General features: G+C 43.2%; 1 long non-coding RNA gene across 1 annotated transcript in view; it reads right to left on the bottom strand.

Annotated features, from left to right (window-relative positions):
• LOC117938894 overlaps positions 1 to 5880 on the bottom strand; it is a 20061-nt gene that overhangs the window by 11092 nt on the left and 3089 nt on the right. The window contains exons 2-3 of the long non-coding RNA XR_004655499.1: positions 4410 to 4414; positions 1992 to 1996 (exon numbers count right to left, since the gene is read on the bottom strand). This is a non-coding gene — a long non-coding RNA (uncharacterized LOC117938894). The remainder of the gene's footprint in view (positions 1 to 1991; positions 1997 to 4409; positions 4415 to 5880) is intronic.

Here is a 5880-nt window from a genome sequence, read left to right as displayed (position 1 = left end):
ACTCGGGTGCCAGCTTGGAAGGTGGCAAAGACTCTTCTTATCAAGTGGTGCCACATGCAGGCTCTGATGTGCCATTGTGAAAGGACATTTTTCTCCCTTTCATCTAATTTGGTCTCCTATTGTCTATTTGTTTCCTATTGTTCCTCTTCGCCTCGTTCTTTAAGGTGATTAATTAATTTCTCTTGATTTTTTTTGCTCACTCTTACTTGTTCTTTGTCTTTCTCTCTTTGTCTTCCTCTCTCTGGCTCACTATCTGTCCTCCATCTCTTTCAGTTTGCAGTGTGTCTTTCGTGGTTTATCTAAGTCTCTCATCAGTGCTCCCTTAGCTCTTTCCTGCACGGCCTCCTCCATTTTCTAATTAGAATGCTTTTTAATCCTTCTCTTTGTCCGTCTCTTGCTTCCTCATGTGTTGTTTCCCTCTCTCCCTCTCTCCTTCCCTCCATCCCTTCCTTTATTCTTTGTCTGGGATTGTATCTTTCTCCCCTTTGTGTGCTCTGACAGGCCGCTTCCTCTCATTGATGGTGATGGCAGGCTCAAGCCCACTCCATAATGCTGCTGATATTTTTCCCACTGGAGACCCCACTGTTGCTGCTGCTGCACTCCCCTGCATCCCAAAAAAAATGGATAGAGACACCCCTCCATCCCTCCCACCCAATCCATACTTCTCTGTTTCCTCTAGCTCTGCCAAGCTTCTACCATTCATTCATCAGTGGAGCAGTTCAACAAGACTGGTTTGTTTTGGAGAGTCACTGGGCCCCAGTCTCATAGAGATTAATGCTTCAACAGACCGGGATGACATTTATGAGGCATAGTCTGGAGTAAAGGAAAGAAGGAGAAAAAGTATGGGTAATGGTGTTGGATCATATGTGACCCTTTGCACACACACTGCCACTTCAGAGGGAATCCTAATTTTGAGACAGAATCAGGACTAAAGTGTGTTCGCGAGAGTAAGAGGCCACATTTATATGTAAAAGGAAGTTCTCATCCTAGTTGAGTCACCACCACGATGAACCATCCTTGTATTTGCCACCTCAGCATCATTCAGTGACATGCTAGTGGTCATTCTGACTGATGTTGACTCCGAGCCAGCCAAGTGTTAAAGTAACTTAAATAATTCATTTCTCAGCTATTTGCCCAGAGTAACCATTATTCCTTGTATTGACACAGCCCTCAGTTAGAAGTGATCACTGCACACGCGCACACGCACACACACACACACACACACACACACACACACACACACACACACACACACACACACACACACACACAAGCAGTCATGAATGCATCCATAAATGTCTCCAATTATGTCTGCCTTCTGCAGAATGATGGATACTGCTCTATGGCTGTAAACGGGTGTTTACTCTATACTGCACTCTAACATGCACGGCACATTGCTACGAATGGTTCTAGGGGAGAAGTTATCAATATAGAGGTAAATTAGAATGGATCTGAGGAGAAGTACAACATGCACACTCCTCTCTCCCCGCGCCGAGCTCCATCACTCTTCACTGCCATGTGATCAATGGGGCCGAGACAGTGTTGCCATGCTGCTATCCATTCTCATTACTGACACCACCGACTGTCCACTTCTGCTTTCTTCTTGTTGTCTGCCCAAAGCTAAGAGAGAGAGAGAGAGGCTGTCAGTAGCTTTGTTGAAGTGGATTTGCGATCATGTTGAAAGCAGGCTTGAACTTGCCATGTTGTTCGCAATGGAATTGGTGTTTTTAGTCCACGCGTCCTTTGGCTGAACTTGACATGTTTTCTGCAAGTAGTGATGAACCTGCGCTGGGCTTGCATGCGCATCATTGTTGATGCATTGTTTGGCTCGTTAGAGTATGATCTTTTGTGCTGAGCTAAACTAGGACACATTCCCATTGTTTGTTTATTTCAAAATAAATGGTATGCATAAATAATCTTCAGTTTCTGTAGATTTATAGTCACAATTTCTATGAAAGTGCTATTGTCTACAACACTGTTTGCATTAAAACGAGTGCTGGAAAACTATAGAGTGAGAATGATGGACAGGACGTGCGATTTCATCCAAAACATGCATAGAGCCCGCCTGTGGAGTTCAGATTATCATCAGCCGCTATAACAAACATTCCTTCTTCTTTAAAGTAAGCAGAGTCCCACTGATTCAATTCTGTTTCCTGGCGATTTCATGAAGTCATCTGTGTCACATAGTGATTGCTTATGATGTACACATGCATAGTCACACGCACACATGCATTTGAGTATATGTTCAAGCAAGGAACTGTATACAGAATAGGAACGTATGGATTAAGGCTTTGTCCAATGACCCTATATGTACAAACACTATAGCCTGCATATGTTCTGATGCAGACAAGACACAAGCGTTTGCACACGTGTGCATGCGCTCACAGTAGACTGATCTGTTGATTCTCAAAAACTGGAGCTTCTCTAAGGGAAAGTGTCAGAACCCAAGATACATCTTGCAATGTCTTAATTCATTATTGTGGAATTCTAAATATCCATGCTTGTTTGTCTTGGTTGAGTTGCATATTCATCACCATTATGTCAACTAAAATCCCCAGCGCTCTACAAACAGCTCCATTGTGTGATGGAAGCCTTTAGGCTGCAGGAGGGATCAGGCTAATCACATTAAAAGTGTAAATTATTATTTCACGAGCACATCAGCGTGCTGTTGTCATGTATGAAGCTAATTGTTTTGGGGGTAAGAGACACACTAGTTCGGTACAAGAAGCTTTTTGTTTGACTCTATTGTCTTGTGTAGTCAAACACAGAGCTGTTTAAACAGCCAGAGACATTTGATCTGAGTTTTATGACATTTGGCATGGCCCTAAGAGCTTTGTGGGTAATGCAGACAGGCCAGAGGCTATGGGAATTGCGAATTGGGAAAGTTCAGCACTGACATCTTTTCTTTGTATAGCTTTTTTTGTAGTTATGGTAGCAAACTCTTGTGCAGCAGACATATATATATGTTCGAGTGACCTTTGAAGCACAACTTGTGTGGTGGTTCATATCTTATCCGTGTTGCACCTGTGAATAAGGCCAATATTATTACTCACACAAGAGAAAAAGGAAGTAATGAAATCTTGCATCTGGACCATTCTCACCAAACAATGCCCTGAGCCTGCTGTACGTACATAATATCATATTGTGTTGTCATGTAAATATTTTGAAGTATTGCTCTTTTATTAATCCCACGTGAATTGTTATGACTGAGAATGGCCCACAGAGGGAAAAGCGACCATGAAAGGTGATATCGGTTTTGATGAATGCCAAATGCGCGCCGCTGAAATGGGAGAAATTTCACAAGGGCTGAGGGCTGCATTAAAGCAGAGTGTGTCTCTGGTTTCAACCAGTGTTCATCTGGGAAGTGATGCATTCGATTCATTTGTCCCTGTGTGTCGTTTCATAGACGGGGCAGGTTACTGATGGCTTTGGCGGCGGAGCAGTTCTCTATCATGGCTGACGAATGTGACAGTAATGCAGACTGTAGCTGCTAATGGGACCGCCGGGACTTTCCGCCGTGTGCGACATCAATCAAGAACCCCGGCACGCTAACTCAAATGGCCCTCCTCACTCACTCAACACATAGCAGATGTCTTACTCTGATCCTCCAGCCCACGTATAAAAAATGCCAAATGCATGCTAATGATGTTGTTTTGTTGCTTTGACAAAACAATCCCCATTATGCCTACAAATGGCTGTAAGGTGTTGGGTGTGTTCTTGCATCGTGTTCAATGCGGTCTAATGAAATTTTATGGTATTTCTGGTCTAATTTGGTCGAAATAAAACTCCTCTAGTCTGACGTTGGGCCGTATGGTTTGTTGACAGATTGGATGTTGTATTACAATTAGTGGGAGTTGGGCTATCTGAACTTTGAGCATCACGAGCCCCCATGGTCAGTCTCTGATGTGGGCACACTGAGGATTTTTCACAGAAGGGAAATAACAACATGTTAAACTTGAGATGACCTAGGGGTCAAGGCGGCGTCCGTGGACTGCAACGTCCTCGGTATTCGTCCAGTCGTGGACCTTTGTTACATGTCATTCTCCATATCTCTCTTTCTCTTATTTCTTGTTTCCACCGTTACTACAAATGATGTCTTAGGCTTCATCTGTTGCTGCTTCCCAGTTAAAGCATGACCCCGTAAAACTCTTAATAAGAAACAGTAGCAAGATGTGTTTGTGTTAACAGGTACTACAAGGTGCCCTGTCAAGTTCTTATTTAAAAAAAGTTTTAGTTTGGATTCAGTGTTGCTCACCTCATGCATTGTGTGTCCCTGCTATTATTTTCTTTCTTTCTCATAAAACATTTGCAGGCAGATTTGTCCTAATAGATGGAAACCCACATTTTTTTACACCTATATTAACTAACTTGCCTTTTCCGGCCTTTGCAGCATTTCTTTGAGCATTAACGCCACCTGTAAATCAATGGAATAGCATGCAACCATAGCCAGGATGTGATACAAACAAAAAAGGACCAAAATAAGGGCGCCTAAATTATTGTTGGGAATTGGTTGGTAGGGGGTCAAGATTAGTAGGCAAACATTGAGTGTACTGTATAATTCTCAATATTGCCTATTCTCAAGTTTATGGAAAAACATCTTAAAAGGTAGATGTATGCTTAATTGTCCACACCAAAAGGATTGGGCACAGTTGTCTCTGTGCAGCATGTGTCCCACCATGGCTCACCTTACTGCAGTGTTCCACTAAAGGACGATACCAGTCTGTGGTTGTCCCAAGGGTCCCTGTTAGCAATAAAATGACTCACCTTCACAAAGGCTGCCACAAGTTCTTGAGAGTAAGTCGAGATGTCACTTTTTTTCTTTCCCTTTTTCCTTGTCCCTCTGGCCTGGTGCTGAATCGACACACCGGTGTCTGTTGGAGCGGAGCATCGATCCCTCCCCCAGTCAGCACGTCCTCAGGGGGGGAAGGAAAGAGAGGAAGAGAGCGATATGCTTAGAGCAGCAAAGCCCCTCTTGTATAAAAAAATGCTGAGACAGAGAGGAGATGCGCTGATCTGTGTAAGATACACTCCTGAACACAGCATGATGAACGCGATAGACTGTAACCTTTTTGGCAAAGTTTCAAGGTGTAATGTACATTAGTGTGAACAGCTTTCAATCTTGTTGCGGTTCTTGTTGTATTTGTAATCTCTGTATGAAGGGCACAAAACCTTTTTCGGTGCACATACTGGTCTGTCACCTCAACCCTTCAAAAGCAAGATAGCCCTTTTGTCTCAATGTACCTGCTCATTTCCTCCATTTTCCCAGTGACACTGGATTAACGGCCCACAAATTTCCCTGCTGCCATCATTCCTATCCCCTTTCACCCAGACAGGGAGGGCTTTTTGTAGTTGATCCCCTCCCCCTGAAGGCTGTAATCACCCTGAGAATGGGGTAATTAGGACCACTGTAGGGTAATTACCAGAGCTTGAGTTGTTTAATTACGGCCTTCTCTGGAGCTGTCTGATTCCAAGTGACAGTGGAGACTCCACTCACTGATGGAGGGATTTCATCCTCTTGACTGCAGCAGCATGTGAGGGACAGAGAGAGATGGAGACACGGTGATAGAATGAGTGGGAGGGATTGGAGGGGTGGAACTGAGAGGAAGAATAGGGTGTAGGCTAAAAACAAAAGATTGATGGAGGTGGATAAATATATGTCTACAACAGCGAGAGGAGGTAATGCAAAGCAGATTTCATTTCTGAACAAAAGTGTACCATTGTGTTTGTGAAATGTATTTTGCGTGAATATTTGTCCGTTGGTATTTGTTGCTATGATTTTATTATTCCGCACATTATTTATGAAGCTATGGAGCTAGAACAGTGACAGTAACCTGTGGTATTGAAAATAAAATTTGGCATTGAAACAACAAATATTGGCAT

Source organism: Etheostoma cragini, chromosome 23 (genome assembly GCF_013103735.1).
Source record: "Etheostoma cragini isolate CJK2018 chromosome 23, CSU_Ecrag_1.0, whole genome shotgun sequence".
Lineage (NCBI taxonomy): Eukaryota > Metazoa > Chordata > Actinopteri > Perciformes > Percidae > Etheostoma > Etheostoma cragini.
Note: the sequence above shows the minus strand (reverse complement) of the source record. Positions and strands in the feature narration are given on the sequence as shown.